The 26,695-nt window shown below is 41.4% G+C and overlaps 1 protein-coding gene across 2 annotated transcripts in view; it reads right to left on the bottom strand.

The window, feature by feature from the left end:
• Positions 1-26,695, bottom strand: part of GRK3 (G protein-coupled receptor kinase 3) — a 1,062,914-nt gene that overhangs the window by 611,280 nt on the left and 424,939 nt on the right. The gene's annotated exons all lie outside the window — the stretch shown is intronic.

The raw sequence follows: 26,695 nt of genomic DNA, 5'->3' as shown, positions 1-26,695 counted from the left end.
TACAGGGTAGAGTAGAGAGGCATAGCGTGATGTGTCATAATATGCAGTGGCGTGCATTGGTGTAAAGTGGATTTGTGTAGCATGATATGGAGTGGTGTGGAGTGGTGCAGAGTAGAGTGGAGTGGTGTAGAGTGGAATAAGCATAGTATGTTAGCACACTGCTATTAGAAACAACACATTTTCAATTGAAATGATCATTACATTTGCACAGACATACACCTTTACTAATAAAACTATACAGTGCAGAAATGGAAATGTGTGGAAATTGGATAACCTAGTGTTATGATTTGTTTTGGTCATATTTTGGAATTTTTTTCCAACACACTTCAGGAATAGTTTCAAACACACTTCAGAAATAACACAAAATGTGCTTCATTTTGGTTCCTAATTCTGAAATCTTCAGAATACTCACACAGCAGCCTAAGCAGGCATAAATCTGGGGACAGGTAGTAAAGCTGAAGCAGCATGCCTCAGTACCGACGTCCATGTTCTGAGCTGGCCCCAGCAAGTCACGCAATCTGATTCGACCATGGAGAGCTGTGAACCGTGCACAGTAAATCACAGCAACAGCTCCGGGAAACTCCCACTTAAAAGCTTACCTTACCGGGCAAGTCCTGAGTCCCACGCCGGCCTCAGCTCCTGGCAGTGGTGGGGTAACAACAGGAAGTGGCCACAAGCAGCCGCCCTCCCCTCCCCTAAGCCAATCACAAAGCTGCAATGGAAGCGTTGTGATTGATGAGGTGCAGCGGAGAGCTCACGAGCCGGGCCATTTTCTCTATGTAGGCTGCATGCAGCAGCCTACATAGAGAAAAAGAGAGAGTGCGCATGACTGAGTTGGTCGGTCCTGGGGCAGACCAAACAGTCAGTACCCACAACAGTGGGCAAGCCACTCCCCAACTGCCCTCGAGCAGGACCACCCACCCGTCCGCGCCCAACCAGGCACTTCTGCATTCTAGCAATGCGAGTAGCAGAAACATAAAATGCTAGTTTTACCATTTTATGTTTCTGCCTTCTCGCACTGCGAGAAAGCAGGAGCCGCCACTGCTGCGCACATGCCTTTTGCGCAAGCCCTGCATTATCTGCACATGTGCGCATATGATAGAAAAACATGTATGTGCTCTACTCAAATGGAGGTGGCACAATGTGCACTCTTCTTTTCACTATGTAAATGCAATACATGCACAACACCTTAAGTGTGACCCAGCAACCAGAAATGTACACAAAGGCCATGGCAACACATTCATTCACATACATATCCAGCTACATTTCTACAAGTCATTTAATTATTTTGCTCATTTTGCGAAGCAAAATGTGCTTCAAACGTAAATTGAACACATACCAATCACCTTCCATGCAGATGCAGAATCATTTATAGGAACCTGTAAGCTCACAGTGCCTCATATGAATGATTGACGAATATTGCAATGACATTCTTAAGCGGAAAGAGACATGAATCCTAATAAACAGAAGAATCTTTACAGTGCAAGATTGCAGTAATCTATCACCAGTGATAACTAATTAATAGCTCCACACATATTATACCCATTATGCAACCTTCTACATCTCAATTGTATGAGCGACCAATGGCATTGCTCAGGTCTACCTAAGATCTTATTCTTAGCACTATCCCACAGGCAAAGCCTGTTAGCCAGCAGACAGGTCTGAGGACATGCTTGATCTAGCGAATAACCAGAATAACCACTGGGAAACCCAACATCCTAAGAAGTTTATGCGTACCAGCATTAAGCAAACAAGAAGTTCAGTCAAGGCAATATAAGGATTAACAAAGGTAACTAATGCTCGAAGAAGAGTCTCAGATTTTCTCGTCTACACATGGGTAAATCTAAATCATCTAAAATAAAGTCCAAGCTAAGAGGATAGTTCTAGTGCCTAAAGGATCTCAAAAATAAAAGAATTCCATAAAGAAAAATAGAAAGGGGCTGGAAAGTAAGCAGGAAGGTGTCAGCATTGCAGAAGCTCGGTCAGGACAGGAGTCTTCTCAGGTGCGGGAAGCAAGTGTCAGCCGAATCCACACTTAGGAAAGAATCAAAGGAAGCATTAAGGTCTAAATCTCTCAAAGTCTAAGGAAAAGTGCTGTAATCTCAGACAGTGTAGACTCCAATTATTCACACTAACATTATTCAGGTAACACCCCTCTGTTAACATAATCAGGGGTACCATTGTCCTTCCCTGTTCTCACATTGTAGACTGCAACATTTGCAAAGTATCACCATACCCTGAAATTGGTCCTAGGATGCTTTTTCTGACCGAGAGAGGACATGGCATTGCAGTTGTGGCTGGACGGTTCCCATGGGGAGCAGGGTCAAGACTGATTTGCATATGGCTTGGTGAACACAAGAGAGATGGATTTAATCCATATCGCTTGACACTGTGAGTGATTGAAAAGTATCAGCACTCCATTCATTATCTTGTTGTATTTGCTATGTTCGCCCTAAGTGGCCACGGATATGACCAGACGTAGGTCCCTTGTTCACTGTGCCACTTGATTCAAGGTAGCCAGGACGATGAGTGGTGATTCTCTGAAACTGGTCCCAGGATGCTTGTTTCTGGTCCAGGGACGACCTGGCCTGGCAGTTCGGGCTGGACTGTTCCTATATGGAGCAGGGTAAAGACTGATTGCATATGTTTGGGGACAAATTGGGGTTGCATGGTGATCAAAATTACAATGGATTTCACCCAGATCTCTGTACAGGGAGTGAATGTTTGAAATGTTTCAGCTCTCCGTTCATCAGTCTGTGTTTGCAACATTGCTGACTAGACCTTTCAGTTAACGCTCTGGCTCTATATGTTCTTTCAACAAGGTCTTCTTATCAGGCTCTACCACTAGTACAGTAATGTATCTATTCTTCAACTAGCAATGCATGTTAAAACATGCAAGAAAATTCATGTTAGCAGAATATGGAAAACAGAAATGTATGCAGCATGGGTAACAGTCTTACTAAAGGCAACTTAAAATGTTAACTCAATAGTGCGCATTTAATATGTGTTTGCATATGTAAACACAAGTAAATGTAAAATGTTAGTATATTATGTTTATATTACATGTCGCATACAGTAACTTTTTAAATGTGTTTGTATAAGAATGTCTAAGAATTACATTTTAATGCAATATATGAAAGATTAGTGTACACATTACATAAATCAAATTTGTTTCTAGAGTGATAACATTCTAATATATGACGATGGTTTCTATTCAATCATCTAAACAGTAAATGTCATTCAATGTATTAAGGCATACATTATGTAAATCAAATTAATTTTTCTAGTGAGTAAATATCTACTAAATAACTGTCAGAAGAGCTCGGATGGGAACTAAGTATGGTATACCCTGGTGCTCGGCCCATGCCTGTGGAGGAAAAAGGGTCCGGCATCCACAGGGTTAATGATTTCCTCACACCCTCTCCTCTACAGGACGAAGTGGATATTACCTACAGGAAAGACCAATCAGAGATGGAGGAGGTGTGGAAAAAGAACCTCTCGCGAGAGAAGGGGGCGAAAGCGGAAGCAGACGAGGACGGAGACAGTGCATCTGAAGACGCCAAGGAGGAAAAGCTGGAAGAACATTGGACGCGGAGAGACCCAGGAGATCAGGAAGCAGGAACCCCAAGGACGGACCACGCCACCTCCGAAGAAGAACCGGAGACATGGAGCGAGGACTGTTGGATACCCCGGGAGACATGAGTTTGCCGCCGTAACTCAGGAGAGTTAAAGTATTGGCGGTGGGTATAAGGAAGCAGGGAAACCCAGGTGGGAGGAAGGGAACAGACGTTTGGGCCAGGGGGATGTCTTCTAACTGCAGAACAGTCCAGTTTTAACTTTGCTTTGCAAGCTGTGCTTATGTTTGCGTCTTTCTGGTTTACGGGTTTTCTTTTTTCTTTTGTTTATTGGGCCTTGAGTTTCCTTCGTGCCTTCGGAGTGACTAAGGTCATAAACATACCTACCCTGATAGCGATCGAGAGAACCAAACCTACTCCTACCCTCCCATGTTTGACTAAAGAAAGCTGAATTTCTTTACCTGTTCTTTCTTACGACCCCCTTAAAAACCCAGCATGCCCCCTCCCCTCACGTTTCACACCGTAGTTTTCTGCGTTAAAGCACTGTTTTTACCAGGGAACGGTGAAGGGTACCATAGATATGAGTGCTTGAGACCTTGGAACTTACCGCCACTATGTTTCTTGTCTTCCTTTTTGAGTATCCTGGGGAACCACCACCGACGAGGAAGAATCCAAGACACCGAAGGCAGAAGTTCTTTGCTCTTGGACAGCGAATCGAAGTTCCAATACTATTGACGGACTGTACATCGACCTTAAGACTTTCACGGTGTATTAACCTTTACATACTACGCGCCATCCTATTCTGAGAATAACAATAAAACCATTGCCATCATTGCTCAACCTATACGGCCTCCTAGCCTTCATTTCTGACCATCGGAGGGATGGTCAGAAATGATTCTTACTGTCGGAGAGACAGTAAGAATGGTTTATTAATATCTCATTTAATATGGTCAAAACAAATCGTTTAAATGAATTCACTAGTCCTACAGTAAATGCAATCTAGAAATAAATATCAAGGGCAACATCTACTTTAATATTGTTAGATCACACGAGAAACATGTGCTATGTGCTCGTTCATGCTATGGTTTTGTGTACAGGTGTAGCCAAAACTGCGCTGCACCAGGCTGTACCTAGTGAGCACCAGTAGTCCACAGGTAGATAGTGTATTACTGGGTAATCCAGAATGAGGGTCATATGTATATTCATTATATATTAATTTCGTGTGTAATATGGAGGACTACTGCATAATGGGAGAACCGGTAAACAATCATTACTTCGCATTTTTTACTTCGCACTTCTTTTACTTAGCATTGTCTTTTACATCGCATGCTTTTACTTAGCATGCCTTTACTTCACATATGCCTTTACTTAGCATATGCTGTTACTTCGCAGGAGAAAAGTGGACCACGGACAGTGAGAGGTAAGTGGGGCAGTGTAGTTAGGGTAGTGTATGTGTAGTGTAGGGTGTAGTGTTTTAGGGTAGTGTTGTAGTGTATGTGAAGTGTAGGGTGTAGTGTTTTAGGGTTTAGGCTAGTGTTGTAGTGTATGTGTAGTGTAGGGGGTAGTGTTTTAGCGATTAGGGTAGTGTTGTAGTGTATGTGTAGTGTAGGGTAGTGTTTTAGGGTTTAGGGTAGAGTTGTAGTGAATGTGCAGTGTAGGGGGTAGTGTTTTAGGGTTTAGGGTAGAGTTGCAGTGTGTGTGTAGTGTAGGGTAGTGTTTTAGAGTTTAGGGTAGTGTTGTATTGTATGTGTAGTGTAGGGGTTAGTGTTTTAGGTTTATGGTAGTGTTGTAGTGTTGTAGTGTATGTGTCGTGTAGGGTAGTGTTTTAAGGTTTAAGGTAGTGTTGTAGTGTATGTGTAGTGTAGGGTAGTATTTTAGGGTTTAGGGTAGTATTGTAGTGTATGTGTTGTGTAGGGTAGTGTTTTAGGGGTTAGGGTAATGTTGTAGTGTATGTGTAGTGTAGGGTAGTGTTTTGGGGTTTAGGGTAGTGTTGTGGTGTAAGTGTAGTGTAGAGTAGTGTTTTAGTGTTTTGGGAAGTGTAGGGGGCGTGGAGTGTAGTGTTGCTGTGTAGGGAAAAAAAAAAGAATCTTTATGCGTAGTAAAATCCTGCTAAGTAAAGTACTGCTAAGTAATGCCTATTTAATGCTTTTTAATGATTTTGCGAAGTAAAGGTAGGCGTAATAAAAAACTGCTAAGTAAAGGCATTTACGAAGTAAAAACCTCGTAGTAAAGGCATGCTAAGTAATAGCATGCTAAGTAACGTCATACATTCGGGAGAACCTGAAGAAGGAAATACAATTTTCTGCGCAACCTCTGTGTATGTCTGTGACACCCACTTATGTGTCTCACAAATTAAGAACGTTTAATGCATGCTATTCCAATTAGATGGGAGGCTAATGTGTTTGTTAATATTTCTTTTCTTTTTAGTAAAGATTTTTAGAAGGCAGCAAGCGTTGGCAATGCTACAGGACTGGGTCATAAATGAAATGTCCTCTTCAGTTCAGGTTCAGCAATATCATACAAACACAGACATTCATCCTTGCGCTCCTGTATCTATTCATGCACCCATTGACTCACTCTTGCACTTTCCCACAGTTACAGAAGCATAATAAAATACAACAGTTACAGAAGCATAATACAATACATATATATACACTTAAAGGCATAGTCAAAACAAATTAAAATAATAAATGTAGAAAAAACAGAAACATGGTACACCCTAAACATGAGGGCATATGCTTGCAATAACAAATACACTTAAAAATTAAACACAGGAATGCAGGGCAGTCTTGCAATGGTATTATTCATCATTGTTTTAAAGTCTGTCACATTTAAAATCAGGGTGTTGGTTCTCTTAGAATGGTAAAACAATGATACACTATGGCAAGTACCATTTCATTATGGTCAACTAATTTAGAGATAGTAACTGCTTGGGGAGAAGAGCACTGCAGATGAAATAAGCATATTAGTACTTTCTGGGGAGCTGTAGTAGGACCTAGATAAAGAAAATAATAAGAGGAGACTCAATTAAATAAAAGAGGACCTCTACAAGAAGAAAAGGGAAAATGAAAGGACTTGCACATCAGTGCTCTGGCACTGAAACACACATATTTCATTTTCTGGTAGATGTGCACATCATCAGACAAATACTGTCACTCACATAGTAACAGGGACAGTAGCTGAAATGGGATGATACACGGCCCCATGCTGTATGTTGTCATGAATGGAACTAGAGTATAACTGACACTCATACAGATACATGATCCTGGCAGAGAGCTAAAACTGTCAGTCCTTCTGATTACACTCTAGCAACAATTATTGCAAAGCAATTCTCCTCTTCCCGGGGATTGTCAAGAGAGCAATCAATGCCAAACCAGTTGCCTACTAAATTAAGCTGTGAATCCTATTTCACAAAATACATGTCTGCAGACTTTAAGATGGGGCAATAACAATCCACACTAGTTTGAACATTTTTGTTTCATGACAAATAAAATAAGTCTACTGTCTTTCGAGTTACCTTTCAAAATAAACAAACCATACCTATGGCATCAAACCTACCCTTTCCCAATTAACTAATCGGGCTGACATAAGCTTTAACACTTGGCAATCACTAGATAAACAGTAATACAAATACGTTCAAAATTACAATTCTTAAAGTAATATAGCCTTATAGCCCGCCGTAGAGGGCTATTCCGGCTATTAAAGGCCCTCTCCAGCGTTAAAGGCCCCGAGCCGAAGGCGAGGGCCTTTAACAAGGGAGAGGGACTTTAATAGCGGTATAGCCCATCCACGAAGGGCTATAAGGCTATTAGAACATTCTGTCACTAGAGGACAGAATGTTCTAAAAAAAAACAAAGCCTTTTGGGAGCGTGAGGGGATTGGAATCCCCTCAGGCTCCCTGAAGCCTTTATTCACAGCCAGAGCTGTGAACAAAGAAACATTTGAATGTTGGAGCTCCAGGCTTATACCACTCATTATAAGCCCAGAGCACACCATTGTTTTCAATAAAGCTCCCAACATTCCAATTGTCTAATATAAATTTACTCCTGAAAAGGGCATAACAGGGAAGGTGATAGCACAAAACATGAATCCACATGATTTGTTCGAGTAGGTCACCAAAACAGAAATCCTCACCTACCACAGAATTTGTGAACAAATGACCAACCTATGAGTTTTAGCGCAGTGCAATAACAGACCAGCCTTGAAAGCCTTTTGCCTTTCAAACATGTTTGAAATAGGTCTACTGGGTTTTTGCAACTTACTGAATCTGGAAAACCTTTCCAAATGAACCAATAGGGCATATAATCAACATACACATCCTGAATTGCACATAACCTGACAACCATGAGGCTTGCATTTATAAATCTACAAATATGTACAAAATTACAATTAGCACAACAATTTACATCCCTTTTCAAAATGGCCTTGTTTAGATTATCACCTGTAAATCTGTAACCAGAGTTTGTCTAGGGAATGGCCAACACCAAAACCATTGCCTATCATGGTAATCTGTGGGCTCAAATGTAACAAAATACCTGCCTATGGGCTTTAGCACAGTGTAATAACAATCAATACTTAAAAGGCTACTGGTTTAACACATGTTTTTTAACACAAAATTAGCCAAGCCTTTGCCATAACTTTAAATAATAAACACATCAGGCCCACGCCACTAGACAGAGTGTACACAGTGGACCGCTCAAGGCTACACCCTTTATGATTGGATTGTCACCATAACCAACTCTTGGCTATTTTAGTGAGTGTAAGCTTTCCCACATGGCAACCATCAAGCAAACAGTCTTACAATTAACAAACAGAACTACAGTTAGTAGAATAATATAGAACTCCTCTCAAAAGGGCAGATGAATGTTTTTCAAAATTCATTGTGCCCTAGGGTTAGTCAATGGGAGTACAGAATACAAGTACATGTTTTCCCCCAGATAATGTTGCACCACCTCTTTACCCCTCCTCCTTACTGTTGCTTTGTATCTAAACAGTTGGCGGTGAAACCCCGAAACCGGTCCTAGGATGCTTGTTTCCAGTCCAGAGAGGACCTAACCTAGCAGTTGGGGCTGGACTGTACCCATAGGGAGCAGGGTCAAGACGTATTTGCATATGGCTTCGTTCAAACTGGAATAGCATGGGGAGCAAAAAAACTGTGAATTTAAGTCCAGATCTTTGTACTGGAGTGAATGTATGACATTGTTCTACATTCTGCTCAGCAATTCTTCTTTTTGCATTTGTCACCTCGAGTGGGGCGGGTATGCCCAGATGTGGGTCCTGTGCTCTCCATGCCACTGGAGTCAAGCTAGCCTGGCAGATGAGGGGTGAAACCCCGAAATCGGTCCGAGGATGCTTGTTTCCAGTCCAGAGAGGACCTGGCCTGGCAGTTCGAGCTGGACTGTTCCTATAGGGAGGAGGGTCAAGACTGAATTGCATATGGCTGGGTTCAAATTGGAAGTGCATGGTGAGCAAAAAAACTATGGATTTAGGCCCAGATCTCTGTACTGGCATGAATATATGTCATTGTTCTACATTCTGTCCATCAATTCTTCTTTTTGCATAAGATTCACAGGGAGCATTCTGATTGGCAGACTCTTTCCTTTAAAACAAATTTGAACATATTATAGCTAGATATTTTTGCTTAGTCAATGCTTGTTACAGAAAGCTTTGCACCTAGTCAGTATTATACAGAAAGGCAACAGTATGCAGGGCAGACGGGCATAGCAAAAATATGTTTTAGAAATTGCAGACTATTTCTGCTACCGTCATCTCCGCTGTTCTGTTCACATCAACTTCTGTTCTAGCCTGATTTTGGAAAATGAAATTGAAATACAAGAAAGACAATCCAGTGCAGTCTGTGATGATATACTTTGCAAATAATGTTAGCATAATGCAATAAATTAAACTACTCAGTTTCAGCGAGAAACTCAGCACCATTGCCCTGTTTTCAGAGCAAATTCATGACTTTCAGTTTCACTAAAGATTTCCTAAATAATTGCCAGGTATATGGAAAGACCCATTTAGTTCAGTTCATTGGTGTTTTCAATATTTGAAAAAGACCAAAATGGTTTACAGTACAAAACAAATTCTAAAATATATCCTGAAAAATGCTATGTTTTTAAGCAAATTGAAAAATATTCATAACTGAATATCACTGTATTAGGCACAGACAGGGGCATAAAAATCTCTGCATATTAAGTTTGATTCATTTACACTGTGAATTGCAATATTATGAAAGCAGCATCCTTTAGGTGAAAATCTAGCAACAATCCTCTTTGTGCTTTTGACCTCAGCAAGCAGACATGATGAATATGCAGAGTTCCAAAAAAGAAGAATGTGTCTGGACGGTAAGTAAATGGACGTGTATCCCTGCCCTGAGTGCCCCAACTTTACTTTTTGTTGTCATAGGCAAACACGGATCATCTGTGTGCACCATGACATAGGCCTATTTCACAGAATGCAATTTTGTTGGACCAAGAAGGGCACTCAGTGCTCTACCCTCATAGTGGTGAAACGCTACTGCTTCTACCAGGAGTTAAGGAGCATGAGCGCAGAGGTGGCAGCATACTATGTGGTGATCAATAGGAGTGAAGACGTCCTTGTTAACCAGTGTCAATGGATTTCATTCAAAGTTCTGCTGCTGTGTGCCAAACTCACTCCTTGGCCTACATCAGTTTGTTGTGAAGCGCTGGGCAGCACATGAGTGATGTATCTGCGCTGGATGCATGTGTGACTAGGAAGTGTACAATACACTGATAATGCAGTACTGCGCAGTGCATTGATGTTGAATGCGTGTGCTGATTTTATGTGTGCCTGTGAGTGGTACAGTACATCAAAGATGTGGTGCTGTGCAGTACGTACATGGTAAATGCAAGTGCTGGGTGTATGTGTGCCAATGAGCGAACCAGTAACTAAAGGGTGCAGTGCTATGCAGTGCATGTAGGTTAAATGCATGTGCTGGGTTTATATGTTCCTGTGGATGGTAGACCACATAGCAGACTATGGATTCAATTTTGGGAGCCCAAGGCTGCATGGCAAAACATGAGGAGGTAGAGGAATCCCCCTAAACAGATTTGTAGATTGCTGCATTCAGACAAGGCATAATTGAATAGTTTTCCAAGAGTCAGTTCCAGTTTCACCTATCATTACAGCGGGGAGTGCCTCAGGGGTCGGCACTGAGCACACTCTTTTCAACCTTTACCTGCGCACATTGGCCAACGTTATTGAGGGCCATGGAGTGAGGATGGTGTCATATGCTGATAACACTCAGCTTATCATTACATTAGCTAACAATGATGATACGGCCGCAACAAATTTTAAACTATGCTTCGCTGACCTAGCGACATGGATGCAGACACGTTGCCTGAAGTTCAATGCAGAGAAAACAGAGGTGTTGGTAGTGGAGAAACAGCCCTCTATCTGGTCCTCAGTATGGTGGCCGGCAGATCTGGGCCCCACCCTGAGCCCAAAACCCAAAGTGAAAAATCTAGGCATCCTTTTTGATGCACATCGATCTTTTGATAGTCAGATAAGGGCTACAGTGGGCATATGCTTCGGGGTGCGGAGCTTGATAAAGAAGCTCCTGAGGCTAATACCGGCTGCAGCACACAAAACAGTAGTGCAGTTCTTGCTGGTGTCTCGGCTAGACTACTGTAATGTGCTCTATTTGTGTACTTCTAGAGGCAGACTGGCGATGCTGAAAAGAGTACAAAATGCGGTAGCCTGGTTGCTCTGAGACTACTGAAATGATCTTCCATTAGCCATGGTCTGGCTGAACTTCACTGGCTCCCAGTTAAACACAGGATCTCATTTAAAGCCCTGTTTTTCACACATAGGATAATGTATTGGAGGGGTCCCAGCTATCTCTTCCCCCTCATCAAGGCTCACACTCCCTCGAAAGCACTTAGGTCTAGAGAAGCAGCATTGTCAGTAATCCCCAGAGTACGTTGCGCAAAAATGGGGGATGCACTTTTGGGCTATGTGCAGCCAAGCTCTGGAGTTCAATGCCAATTAACCTAAGACTTGAACAGTCTGAGGCAAGTTTCCGGACAAATCTGATGACCTGGCTCTTTAGATAGAGTTAGAAGTCCACTTGCACCTGACTCGCCAGGTCCTGATTTTGCTCAGCACGGGGACACTACTTTGGAGTAACCAGGCACTTTATACATCAAAAATGTATTTATCCTTCATTCATTCATTGTTTTACAATACTCTGGCAGAATAGGGTCCCCTCATTCGCTTTTCCATTTGCTATACTAGCCAAGTATTACCTATTCTTCATTGGTAATTGGACTGATTATAGTTTGAGCCTAATCAATTGTAAATTTTGCCAAATTAGCTGAGCTAAATATTCTTGCTATCAATGACCCATCTATTTCTGAAGCTACTTCATCTGCCTTTATTTGCTTTTGCTTTGGATTAAATATTGTCTCTATTCTATTGTTATTCAATTTGACTTTGGCAGACCATGCAAGCAAGTTCCCCGTCTCACAGCCTTTAGTGATTTCATTTTCGCTTTGATCTATATAATATAGGTCTTTCTAAATACATCTTACTTCCTCCTTCATTTTCCTACTTTTATTGTGTGCTACTTTAACAATTTACAAATCCACATATATAAGTTTAGCCTTCCTCAATTTTGAAAATGCATCATTTCTCCTACAAAGCTTTGCTTTGAATGCTCCCTATATACTACAAATGGAGACAAATCAACCCAAAGGTTAAGTGGAGCCTGGATCCACTCCATAAAAGACAGAAAGTGGTCCCTCCTTAACCTACACGAATATAGTTGTAATGGAACAAATACTAATATGAATGGCCAGGAGAAGTGTTTTCTCTTTTACTTGGCCTATTCTCTTTTCTGCTGTTCAGAGCCTTGCTCTGGACCACCCCTAAACCCTTTCCCTCACTTTGTGGGGGCCATACTTTAACACTCATTAAGCTCTTTCATTCTTGTTACATGCTGAAACCACTGCCATTCCTCTACCTATTAAAGGATACATTTGTTTTCTGATGTTAGTACTTTTTCGAGTGCTTTACCTCAGTTCTGTGCTGCTTCTGCGTTTGAGAAACTTAAGATTTTGTCATTTGCTATGACTTTCAGTATTGCTTGGTGGAAAAAAGAAGCATGCGCAGTTTCTGCTCGAAACAAATAAATCATCACGTTAAAACGCTTGTGTAGTTTGTAGCTTTAAATGTCATATCAGAAAAGACATGTATGTCAAATTTGTAATTGACCATATACACTTTGTTAATAATTGCTCTACACAGACTGTGTTCCTTTATCCTATTGTTGACACACTTTGCCAACATTGTTGATGGAATGTACCTGTGGTATTGAGGTCTCCTGTAAACTGTGGCCAATTATGCTTATTTATTAAATCCTCAATGACAGTGATTGGACTACATGTAAGCTGTGGAATGAACAGAGCATTTTCCTTCTTGCCTTCCTGTTTTTTGTGAATTATATCATTATTTAATTAGGTTAGATTAACCTGACATCCTGAAGGGTGATCTTCCAAATCAGAAACTCTTTGTTCCCATTACACGAATCTATTTAAGTGATCCTCAAACTTTGCATCAAATTCTTCAGGCACTGAATTTGTAAGTGAAGCCATGGCTGCTACCCTCCATTTAATTTCTTTGACCTTCTTTAGAATGTTTTCTACACTTATTTCAATAAGTTAGTTGTTGCTAATAATCATGGTGTCCTTTTTGTTGACTTTCATTAATCTGGGTTAATTATTGATAGACAAATGATTCATCACATGTTGGCAAATAATTGGTATTACCTTGTAGTGCCTGGTGAACACTGAATTGATCAGTTATCGGTGGCTCAGCACTTACAGCTGTACTTGTTGTCAGGGTATCCTTTAATAATTATAAAATGTCATCTACACACTAAATCACCTTTAAGGGTGTATTGTCTTAAGGTACATTAAGATGAAAATAAGGAATGTGACGTTCCTGCTGCAACCTCCAACACGTGGTTCACTAGATTGTTGTAGGCATAAAGATAACTGTATGTATCAGAGATTTAAACAAAAAAACTAGTCCTCAAAATTCCTCACCTCCTTTTCTGATAAATGATTACTAAGTGGATTCTCTTACACTGTTTAGGGATAACAGGCTGCCATTTGCTGTGTTTGATTGCATTTTGTTAAATATGTTCAGAGCAGCCAATTTTAAAGATTACATTTTGATAAGATATGTTTTTCTAGGGACTCAGATGATTTATTTATATTTTTGCATGAGGCGGGTGCAGCATTCAAGTTTTGATTATCTTTACAATTAGTAGGCCTTTCTTCCTCCACAGTCAGCAGGATTAACAGAAAAGGGCACCGTTCCTCCTCACAGCATAGGCAGGATTGGTCAAACTTTCTGCACGAAATCCCAATGCAGAAAAATTGTTGGGCATATCACCAACAATTAGCGATAATTATCGTTATGTTGGTTTAGCAGCGATATCTTTATCGCCGAGCTGTGGCGATTTTTATCGCTTAGGAACCTTGCTATTATCAAGGTTTATCTCCTAAGAGATAAAAATCGGCCGAAATGCATGAATATCGCTGAAAAGTCAGCGATATTCATGCATTACCGAGCTAATGCTCGTAGCCCTGTTATCCACCTCCCATTGGATAACATGGCTAAGAACTGCTCAGGGCAGGTGTTAGCTTTTGGAGATATTAGCGCTTAGGGCGAATATCTCCAAAAGTTGGTAATAGGAGATAGCGATGTTAGCGACTGTTTCCAGTCGGTAACATCTTGGCATGCCCACTTTGCATGTCATTAGTGATAAATATCACTGACATGCAAAGCGGGGCCCAGGATGGTCGCTATCTCCTACTAGCTGTCGCTAACTGGTGTTAGCAACAGCTAGGTAATAGGGAGATAACTTTATCTCCGCTTTCTTGGTTTTAAAGCCAAAAAAGCGGAGATAAACCCCCTTTATAATATGCCCCTGTGTGTCAATTTGGCAAGTTTCGTCCAAATGCAGCAGGAGCAGCAGAAGTACTACTTTCCTGCAAAAAACAAATACAAATATATCACAAGCACCACTGCAAAAAAATCCCAATTTCGTAATGCGCCTTGCATCGCAAAATGCAATGCAGTGCGAGCTACGAAATTCGTTTTATTAATTAAATTGTTTACTTACCTGCAATTATCCATATGCCGGTTTTTAGCAACCTCCGCCCTGCCCCTCCCCCTCCCCACCCTCCTGCCCCACCGTAACTCCCTCCACGAGCCGTCGCTGCAATCAAACATGACACACGAAGGCTAGGTTTGGGCTGCATTCGAGTGCCAGGGCATATCCTTTCAGGGAGCCTCTAACTTATTCCTTCAAAAGGTGCATCCTAACACCTTTGAAAGAAACTTTTATTTCTACACTAGCAAGACGAACATTTCTTCGGCTACACTTGGACGGTGCTGCACCAGCTCTTTTACTTGTTGAGAACTGCCAGTGCAAAGTTTTACACTTTGCTCCTCCATTAAAGATAGTTTTTATTGCTGTGAATCAAGCCACAAGGTCCATTGCTTCTTTTGCATTCAAATCTATGCTTTGTTTTATTAGAACATGTGGTGGTGGTGGGTGTGAGGGGTTGGTGGTGGTCGTTGTGGTGGTGTATGTGTGTTTGTTTGACAATAGCTTAACTTGGCCATGATGTACATGTTCTCTGGGTTTAGTGATTTACAAAACCATTTCATTTAACAAACGCCCAAACTACTGGTTTTCGCAATGCTTGGTATTCTGTACAAATGTCTGCACAAGTAAGCTGCTTGGCTGAGTTTGACTTCACTGCCCTTGATTGAATAAAACCTTGTCATGGCCTCCGTGGCTCCCTCAGTTTGTACATCTCTTCTCTCTTTGAATCACCTGGTTTGCTCATCAGAGGCAGCTGCAATCCATGTTTTCTGCCTGCAGCTAAAATATCTATTCTTGCGAACCTTTTCATGATTTCAAGGGCAGTCGTATTGTGCTCAGCACTGTAATTTAAAGCTGCAAAGTCACATAAAAAATAAATATTACATTTTAAATAATGCATTTTGGGAAATCATTTCTCTTCAGCCTTTGGGCTTTACAAAATGAATCTAAATTCAGAGTGAAAGATGCCCTTTAATTCTGATTTCAAATGCGTGCTTTTGACACGGAGTTGTTTCGCAGATCTATGTACTGTGGCCTTCTTTGCAGGTAAGAATCAAACTCAAGGACAGACTCAGGGTTCTGCTCAAAGTTAAATGAAGGCCTTGAAAATGTGTCGACAATGTTGGCACATTTTAAGGATAAGCCACCACAATTTTTTTGCCGGATATACTAGGTCTCTCAAACTAAGTGCTTTACACTGACAAGAATTCTAAAAGAGACAACCATATTTTGTGTAATAATATGTAAGGCGCCTTGCAGCTACAGAGAACCGGTATGGAGTGCTACATGAAAGCCTGGCATAATTATTCTTTTTATTCAGAAAAACTAGTGTCAAACAAAAGCATCACTTTTGGCTATGGTCTGGTATTTTTTAAAACTGTAAACTTTTTTTTACACGTTTATGGAAAAACTCTTCCCTAAAATGCATAAAATACTACATTTTATAAGCTGTCTTCAAACCTTTGAAACAGGTAGCCATATGAGGAAAGGAAGCAAATTCTGCATTTTCATTACAGCATCAAAGGTGCAGTTGCAATGGGACTTATTGATCGGTAACTAAGGAAGATCATGATAAGAGTACGTCCCATTTAACCCAATATTTTCATGATTAAAAAAACACTTAAAAATGAAGGTAATTCATATAAAATGTTCGGATATAAATGGGCCCAATGAATCCACATATTTAAAAGTGTAATTGGTATAGTGAAAATTAGTTATACCAAGAGTTGCGCGTCCAGTTACAGGCACACATCTAAAGTGACTATACACTGCAAGTAAATCGAAAATGCTTCTTCAATAAAAATATAAATTTAAAAAATAATAAGAGTTTATTTACGAGTGCAAGTGTAAATGTTCTAGACAACCATCTAAATAGTTATTGATTCTGTAGAAATGGGAAACGTGTTAATACCATGTGTATGAGCATAAGGAACCTAAATATTGCAGTACAAACCAGGCATTGGAGCTTCAGATGGGCCTTTTCCCATCTAATTATCACATTGGATGCATTGAACAGATTAATAGTTTGAAGAAGGAATGATCTACAGTCAACCTGAATTTTGGTTATAAAGAGCGGTATGGCTGGTGGACAGCACATTTCCCAAAGAGGAAAGGAGGTTCTATCAGATGAACGTCACGGTATGTGCTCAACGTTGCCTCAAAAGTGCAATGGCCTAATTGTGGATAAGACATGGTTAAAGACTGGCCTTCACATCTTGGCTGTCTTACAGTTTCGAAATATAAAGGTCTGGAAGCCCTTTGTAAATATCCTTGGAGGATTATATCTGAGAAGGAGAATGCTGCATGCAAGATCCTGAGCTGGTGTCAAGAGCTGCTGAGGCGGATTTAAACTGAAAGGCCAATGCAAGCCAGAATCAGTCAAAGGACCCATCCTGCAGTTCACAAACATTGATTTAAAACAAAATCCCATACTTTACGGTCCAGTTCAGTATAAAAGGAAAAGGATATCAAAATTTCTAGGTAGAATTTTTCGTTTAATCGTTCATCGTCTGCTCCTCATCAAAAATTTAGATATGTGTGCAGACTAATCTGACTAATCTGTGCTCTCTTCTTTTAAGTTAATGCAAATGTGAGTTCCATGAGCCTGCATGTAAAGTGTAGTTTCATAGCTAAAGAGAGGCTGGGTGTGGTTGATAAGAAGAAGGGACAATAGACAGAACTGTTGTGTACTCTATTTAACTCAAAGAAAATGTGTGCTACTTCTCCCTAGCACTCAAAGAAGAATGAGAAGATCCACATTAGCACAACATCCTTCAGTGCAGGAGAACATAACCAGCAATGGCAAAAGCAGTAGATAGGCATAGGCGCCATATCGGAAGAGGCCTACGAAATGACACTGGAGCTATCCATTTTCCATTGAGCAGGCCTTTCTATGAGAAAATAAAACAAATATACAGTTCTACAAAATATGATCAACGGAGAATATAGCAGAATTGTAGTACAACCAACCATAGGGTTCATAAATGACAGATGCGACGGAGTGCCAAACCTAACTTCATACAGCTTATACATGATGGCTGGCAATGCTAGACCTGGACCTTTTGACAGGTTTATCCCCAATGGCAAAAATGAGCATTCCTATCCAGGCTGGCATATTCCTGCCTGATTTAGGAGGAGTATTTGTTCTTCAGTCACTATTTGTACTTTTATGTTTTCATTGTTATCGCTACCCTGTTTCTGTCATATCTCTTTGTGATTTATCTATGGGTATTTGTATGGCATTTATCCTGCAACTTGCTATAACAGGATGCTGCGGGAGGGGATGAGGGGCACTGGAAGACAAGCAAACTGTCACTTCATTGGGTCTATCAGTGGTAGGGAAAGATAAACAAGGATTATCCGTCCGGGTAGTCTTACAATGTTTGCAATGGTAGGAATGCTGTAAAAGTTAGAGCCAGATCTATCATCTGCCAGTTTTAGGCATCTCACTGGTAAAACACAGGGGAGGCTCGTAGGGAACATTAGAATAGGTGGAAAAATCAATAGTGCCTGCCCTAGGCATGGGCGGTATGGGCAGCTGCCCAGGGCCTCGCGCCCAGCCCCAAAAAAGGTCACATGGCTGAGTGCCGACATGAAAATCAAATTTGCGGGAAAAGCGGCAAGCACAGGCAGTTAGTGCACCGTGCACGCACCACCTAGCTTAGTGGTAGTGGTGGTGGTGCCGTGCGGTGCGCAGGGGCATATCGTTTTGTGTGGTCCCAGGGCTGTCAATCTGGTATAGCGTGAAAGCGCTACCAATGACGGCCCTGGACATCATTTGGCCAGCCCCCGCGTGCTGTGCTGCTAAAATGCAGAAGCCAGTGATGCAGCACCAGCATGCCACCACGTGCTCTGACGCTCAGTCTCTTCAGTGGAGTCGTCAGTCGGGAGTGTAGGGCGATTTTCTGGCTTGCAGTAGTTGCAGTCTTCTACAGGAGGTGAGTGAGTGAAATTAGCGGTCACTTGTTCCCTATGATGGTTACATTCTAGAAGGATGTTGTCCGTTTGTTGCAAAATACATCATCTCAAGTTGTTCATTTCTTGATGTAGTGTAGTGTGACACAGAATGTTTCGTTCGTGCAAAGTAGATTATAAGGGGCCGTTCATTAGTGTGTAGTATTTTAGAATAAATGTGTATTCAACCATGCTGTACCTTTCATTTGAAGTGCATTACAACTGGGCTGCATTTTTAATTATGTTGTAAAAGTAGAACGTTCCTCTTATAGTGCATTATATATTATGAGGTATATTATACTTACAACATTGTGTTGCTTAATAACTTACACTCTGTAGTTATAGTACACACTTCCCAATAAACTACAATTTAAGTAAATGGTGACATTGTGTTACAAGTGAGTCTTGGATACCACCTTGCGTTGTATGTTACATACACTTATAAAACAGCACAGTGCGGTATGTTAGACGGGCAGAAGCGGCGTGGAAGAGAAGGGCCTGAGCGGGCTGGTGCGTTCTGACAGGACCCCAGTAAGAAAGATGAAACGACGCGCATAACGTAACTCACGTGCTTTACCCTGCCCCCTCACCCGAACATTGTACTACTTCTTTTCTCCACTCCCTCCACTCCAGCTCTCCAGAAACTTTACCCACACAGAGTGAATATCCTACTTGACTAGGTGAACTACAATGTGGCTGGCCAATGAAAACACTGCTCCCCATTGAACACCACTGGGACTTCCATCACAGCCAAAACACAGCACCCCTCTTCCCTAATCCCACCAGACTACGATCAAGCAGCAGTGCCCCCCCCCTTCCAAGTACACTGCAGACCATTCTCACAACTGGTATATTTCACTCTGTGCGCAGTTTCAGTACCATGTAGCCTATACTCTCTCCCAGTCCCAGCACACCTTGCAACCCATACTCACTCCGAGCACCAAGTACTGTATTCTCACTCCCAGTGCCCCCTAACTATGCTCCCTCCCAGCACCCTGCAGTCCACGCTCACTCCGAGTCCCATGCACTGTATTCTCACTCCCAGTGCCCCCAATCCATGTTCCATCCCAGCAACCTGCAGTCCATGTTCACTCCGAGTTCCATGCACTGTATTCTCAGCCCCCCCCCCTTATTCCTGCAATTGTTCCTATTACAGTGTGGGAGTTGTGGGACTCAATCAAGTACCGGTTTGGGTGATTAAAGAATGTAAAGCTTCTTGCTTGTTATATGTCCCTTTGGAATTTGGGGGCATGTCCAAGTAATCATTAAAGGAGCAGGCAAGTGTTACACTCATGGATATTTGCTCACCTGTTTTCCATCCCCTCTACTTTTTGTCTATGTTACTGATATCCACATTAGTTTGCTTCCGTGATGCCAAATAAGATCAATAGTCCTGCAAAGTCACTTTCTGTGATGTCACTTCTTGTGATGCAATATGCAATTAGAGGAGCCTCACCTCTTCCCTTCCGCCCGGGGCCTCAGAAGGCCTAGGACCGACACAGAAGATCTATTTGATCATTGCCAGTCACCAGCTGCGGCCTCTCCTCCACCCTTGCTGTTTTCCTGGCTCCCAGCAGCACCCAGGCTCCCAGACTCCCCTAGCCAATCATGGTGCTTCTGTCACCAGCATGACAGCAACATTGTGATTGGTCTGAGGGCTGTGGTTCGGCATTCAGACAGGAAGTGGGAGCCTGTGCATGTTCCCCACCGAGGCTGTGCAATATAGCCGGGTGGAGAACATGCTAATTGTGCATGACAGTTTGGCTTGCCCAAGATGGCTGGCCAAACCATCATGTGCAATTAAGGTGCACATTATACCACTCCTCCTCCCTTTGACAGGGCGAGCCCAGCCGCACCCTAACCTTGCTCCAAGCTCCACTACAAATAAAATGATAATAACGCTCTGTTATTATAATTTTATTTTTCCTTTGCACTGCTTCGAGAGCAGTGGGATGACACGCCTTAAGGGAGGAGCTGCTGCTGCTAAAACATTAAGTGTGTTAATTTAGATAAGTCATGCAGGCAGCACTTTATGTTTAGCTAAAGATAGGTGCAACTTGGCAGAATGCGCACTGGATAAGGTTCTATCTTATGTCCTCAACAGAACTTTAAAAACTTTTTTTCCATTCCCAATGGTTGAGGAAGAGAGTTCTGCAGGAGAAGCCCTGTACTTTTTTTTTAATTCGGTGGATGCAGAACCAGTAAATTTGCGGTGAACAACCTTTACAACAAAACTTTTACAACGCACTACCATTACAACGCGACCATTACAACGCAAACCATTACAACCCATTGCGCTGGGGGGGGCGCTCTAGGATAGGGAATAAGTTTAATTTACTGTCCAACACCTTCCCTAGTGTCCACGGGGACTGGAGTTGGAATAGTAAATTATACTTTTCACTATCCAGCGCCCCAAAGCGCTATGCGTTGTAAAGGTTTGCGACGTAAAAACCGCGTTGTAAAGGCATGCGTGGTAAAAGTATGCGTTGTAACGTCATACATCCAAATTTGCGGATGATCTCAGAATATGAATGGACAGTGGGACTAGATAGGTCTGGATCTAACAGGGCTTGGTCATAAACCTTTGGCGATGAACAGATGAACAGTGCATTTTAATGTGGAGTCATTCTTATGTGGTGGTCAATTTGGAGGTCTTAGGGCCATGTATATTTGTGAATGTGCATGGAGGACAGTGAGAATGCTGTTGCAATAATCCAGACAAGCAGACACCACAGCTAGGACTACCAAAATCATGTGTGAGTACTGTAGGAAATAAAGGATGTTTTGAAGAACACATTGATGTCAAAGACAAATTTAGGGACAGAGGTCACAAAAGGGGTGAAAATTATTATTTTTTCTAAAAGACACCAAGATTACAAACAATCTGAACTCATGGGGGAGATGGACCTGGAATCAAGTCAGGAAAACACAAATATCTAGGTTCTAAAGGCCCGCATCAGAAATGTACCTTTTAGTGCCCTCTCTCCCCCAGGCCAACTTTGTATGCATCACCAAACAGTCGAGAAGGATTTTATGATCGTTGGTTTTGTTTCACCACAAGGAAATCGAAGAGCATCAATGTGAGTGCTAGTTCTTTGTCTCTTGCTCTGAGCAGCTGTTCCATGCTGAGCCAGGAAATAAATCCCCACTGGAAGGCACTTACTACAATGTTGGTTTCTAGATTGGTGAAGACTTGTAATGTAACCACCAATTCTAGAGCTTTGAAATTCATGACAATCTTGTGGCAAGTCCATAGTATGACAACACTTCAGAGTCAACATTTGGTGTTTTGTATACATCTTTCAAAGTATCATCGGTGGAGAGCAAGATGTTTTATTGTTATATCTCCACATCTTTTGTGGGTCTCTTTTCCCAGGAATTTAAAAGCCTTTGTGTCAAACACAATTTTGAACTGCCACTTCTGAAATTAAACCTCTATGTCAAATGCCTTGTACTGAATCTGTAGATCCAAGAGTTCTGATAGAGTTGATGATAAATATTTACCTCTTTTGGCTATAATAACGCCCAAACCTCGTTTCCTCTAGGTACTATATTAATAAATTGCTTCTGGCAGACAGCATGATTTTAATTATGTGGCACTTCCATTTTAGATAATGACATTTTTTATAAAGTGTTTTAAGACTAGCGGATGCTGCAGAGTGGGTGTTTCTCTTTTACACAGTACTAGTCAACAACTTTACCATTTCCTTAAATCCAGACTTGAAACCCTTCCTCTACAAAGGGCTGCATTGGAGCTCTGGGGTGCGTAGATTATCAAGGAGAGTATTTTTTTGCATTGCAAATTTTTTACTCAGATGTTTGAAGGGCCTTACTAGTGCTGTACACAACATGTTGAATAGAACAGATAATAAAGTAGTGAGTCATATCTGTACATGTTCTAGGAACAATATACTCAAATAATTAGCCATTACTAGAAACTAAAATTTTAATGTGAAATCCAAGAAAAATATAAAAGAACTGATGATTCCCAAAGATCAATGCTAAAGGAAAACACCCACAAATAATGTGCATTGAGGGATTTTGATTTGTGATGGGAAAAGTTGTGGCAGCTATGCAATGACAAGCCATATGATGTTTAGCTTGGGAAAGAGAATAAGACACACAGCATATATAAATCCTCGCTTAAAATAAGGCAGCCAGTGTGCTAGAGTTGGTTCAGCATTAACTGGAGATTGTATGACACTAAAAGCTCGTGGCACAAATACTCATGCATTAAGCTATGAAAAATAAAGAAGCCAAAGGATACTGGAGAATTTATGTTGGGTAAGTCTGCTGTTTATTTAATATTTGTTTTCTATATGTGCATAAGAAACAAAATGATCATGCAAGGTGTGAATTGCTAATTCTTTTTTAAGTGTACATGGAGGAGGACATTGTTCAAGATGATTCTACTTGTCTTACATGACTATCGATAGGTCATTTTTTTGAAGTAATTTTGGGTAGACTGATAGTTTAGAAAAACAGACTATAGTAAATGAAAAATCTACATGAAAATATACCTCCACAACTATGTGGCTACTACACCAAGGAGTGGGAATTACAATCTGAAGGAACAATCTAACATGAGATATGTTGTGAAGGTGAAAGAATACCATGAAATATACTTGCTTTACTCTCAAAATTTGTAACACAGAAAGACTTTTGTGCACTTAACGTGCGTTGACTGGCAGGCTTGAGGGTTTTCATATTTGTCACAGCTTCTCTCATTCTATCAGGCACAAATGGAAACCATAGGCAGATATATGCCTAGATGAAAGAGAAAGTAGAGATATAGAGGTGAGTGATGACATCCCCAAATTTGCAGCCTCGGAAACAGATTACCTTGTGGTTTACTATTGCTAGTAGCATCTAGATTGTTGCTCATAAAGAATTGAAAAGGATGAATTTACTGTCAAAGTATGTTCACTTTCAAGATGGTTAGCTTTGTGATTTTTGTACATCAAATTAAGTTGTACAATGGAGCTAAAAGTCAGCCAGTGTAAATTGTGATATCTCAGGGAGTATCACTCCCAGCAATTAAAGAAAGCTCCTGCCTCAACCATGGCATTTTGGATTAGCTGCAGAACATGGAAGGTAGATTATTAGAAACCAGTGAGCTTGGAAACTTGCCATTGAGGTTTTGGATAACAGGGCTGTAGGTGACTGATTTGGTGTGGGTGATAACTTAGAAATAAATTATTGTGTGTGGTAATGTTAGCACTCTGAAAAATGGTCAAATGATATTCTTGACATTTTATATGTACACATGTACAAGTGGGAGTCGCAGAGAACCTTTCCACATTTTGCCTACTGTTATTTCTTGAGTGTGGAGGAACTGAGGAGCTGGAAAATAGAGGATATCATGGGTAATTGCCTCTTAGAAAGAAGTTGGTCAGAGTGATTGGAGCAAGATGGGAACAACAACTTCTGGATGAAGATTATGTATTTGGTAACTTGTTGTTCAACCTTAGTTTTAGCTCTTAGTAAAGTTTGAGCAGTTTCAGTTGAGTGGCAAAAGGCCTGAGCACAGCGGAGGGAACATATACAGTAATTGGGCAGTTTCCAAAGGCATTTACAAATATGATTAGTAATACTGCTTGGCATATCAGACAATCAATTCACGTAGGTATGGGCAACGATCTATGCCTGCCCTATCACGTATGCGCAGGGTTTCTCCGTCAAGAGTGCGTAGCTCTATGTTTTAGGTGTAAATGTGTGAGTGGCAAGGATGTGGTTGGAAAATGTGGATTTTCTACTAAAAAGTAGGTAAACGATAGGAACATTAAAAAAGTTCACAAAATATAAAAACACATCCATATCTATTCCACTAGCAATAGATCCCAAACAGTCTCAAATCTATCTGAGCTAAGCCTTGGAGTAAGTGACACCTGGCCACTCACAAGCACTCGTATCAATGGAGGCCTGGAATAATACTAGCAGCATGAAGACCTGCAGCTAAAGAAATTAAAATATCTTAAGACATTGCTGACACCCATAAAAATTTCACTTCAGGAATGTTAACATACATATAACATTTTTTTTTAAATTGTTAGATAACATCAGACATTAGGTGAACCCATGCCAATCAAGTTGTAAAAATGTGAACATTATAGATGCATACAAAGAAAATTACAACAATGTAAATTTTTCAAAAATTATAATTAAGGCTCCTTTCTTACTTAGCACTACTCTTCACACACACAAAATACATCAAAACACAATGCATGTCCCAAGCAATTACAAACACATGTGCACCCACAAACACACACACACACATAATGATAGAGAACTATAGCTAATTTCTGGCTCCACAATGTCATGCAGCACAAAGGAAAGATGGCAGAATCTACGCATGTACTCCCAGAAGGAATGCATGCCAAGAGTGTATTATTTTAGGGAGATTTTATAACTTGGGCCAAACTTCAACAAGACTACGACATGAGCCCCACACAATTTCCTAAATGCGCACAGCTGCATCATGCATGAATGGCAAAACATGTCCTGAGTGACCGAATCCCGGAATATGTGCCAGTCTCATTCACATATAAAACCATTAACAACAATATTCCAGATGGGCTGGTGCGACTTCGGTCACGATGGGGGAACGAGGTGGGGGTCATGGAAGATATCGACTGGGAGGTGGCATTGATGCACCCCAGGGAGGTGGCCATAAAGGCGAGACTCCGACTTATTTAGTTGAAGATATTGCATCGATCTTACCATGATAGGGACAGATTACATAGAATGGGGAGGGCAGAGTCTCCGCTCTGCCTGGCCTGCGCAGTGACCAACTACAGTTTTTTTCACACGATCTGGACATGTCCCAAAATTCAACCATTCTGTGGTCAATTGCTGGTGCTAATAGGTACAATCCTGGGGGTGGCGTTACCGGTAGACCCCAAGCTCGTGCTACTAGGGATACCGAGTGAGGTGGATGCAACTGACCTTTGTTTCCCTGGGATTAGTGGTTGCAAAGAGGGACATTGCTAGGAAATGGGAGGGCGGCAGATAAGCCGACTATTCAGGAATGGACACAAGGCATGGATATGTATATGATAGCTGAGCAGACCACATATCGCAGCAGAGGTTGCCCCAAAAAATTTCACACAATCTGGGGCCCCTCGAGACGACACTTTGGATTTAATTTCAGGAGGGCTACGCAACAGTCCGCGGCACATACTACACAAGAGTCTCTGACGCGGGGGCCGGATAATGTGGTACCCTCATGATCACCAGAAAGACCCAGATACACTATCTTGTTCCTCCACGTGTAGAAATAAGACCGCTGTGTACTGGCAGAGGCAGGACGTATTGGTATACATGACCCCGGGGGAAGGGGGAAAAGACGACCTGGTGTGGGTAGGAAACTGTATGCATTGATTTGTGACCTTGTTTTATGGAGATTTTATGCACTGACTTGTGCTCATGTCTTGAGGAGATCTTACATACATTTGTACTGTCCTGTTTGTTCAGTTTTGAAAATAAAAAATATATATAAAAAAAAAGGAGTGTATTATTTTCCTAAGGCATTGCCTCTCACGCTATTCATTTCAGTTTTATAGTTCTCCATAGCATAGGTTTAGGGGATTTATAGAGCACATAGCTGCCCAAGGGCTTCCCAGCGCTGCAAGTCAGATATGATGCAAAAGCCAGAGGGGAGTTTAGTGGTGCTGATGGAAAAGCCAGGTCTTAAGCTTTTTTTCGGAAAATCGATTCTGTTTCCAGGAATCTAAATTCACGTGGAAGAGAATTCCACAGCTTGGGTGCCAGATGTGCAAAGGATCTACCACCCCATCTGGCTCTTTTGATTCTGGTCATTTTTAGTAACCCTTCATAACAAGATCTAAGGCTTCTGTTAGGGACATCTAGGCTCAGCAAGTTTCTGATTTTGCTGGGGCCCTTGTTGCGTATGAATTTGACTCTAGCCTTGATCGGGAGCCAGTGTAGAGCTTTTAGATGCTTTCCAGCTGGTTCCTGTATTGGGACCTTACACAGCAGCCGTACTGAAGCATTCTGGATGAGC

The sequence above is a fragment of the Lissotriton vulgaris genome, chromosome 11 (genome assembly GCF_964263255.1).
Source record: "Lissotriton vulgaris chromosome 11, aLisVul1.2, whole genome shotgun sequence".
In the NCBI taxonomy this organism is placed as follows: domain Eukaryota; kingdom Metazoa; phylum Chordata; class Amphibia; order Caudata; family Salamandridae; genus Lissotriton; species Lissotriton vulgaris.
The sequence above is the reverse complement of the archived record's forward strand: the minus strand, read 5'-3'. Positions and strand labels throughout refer to the sequence as shown.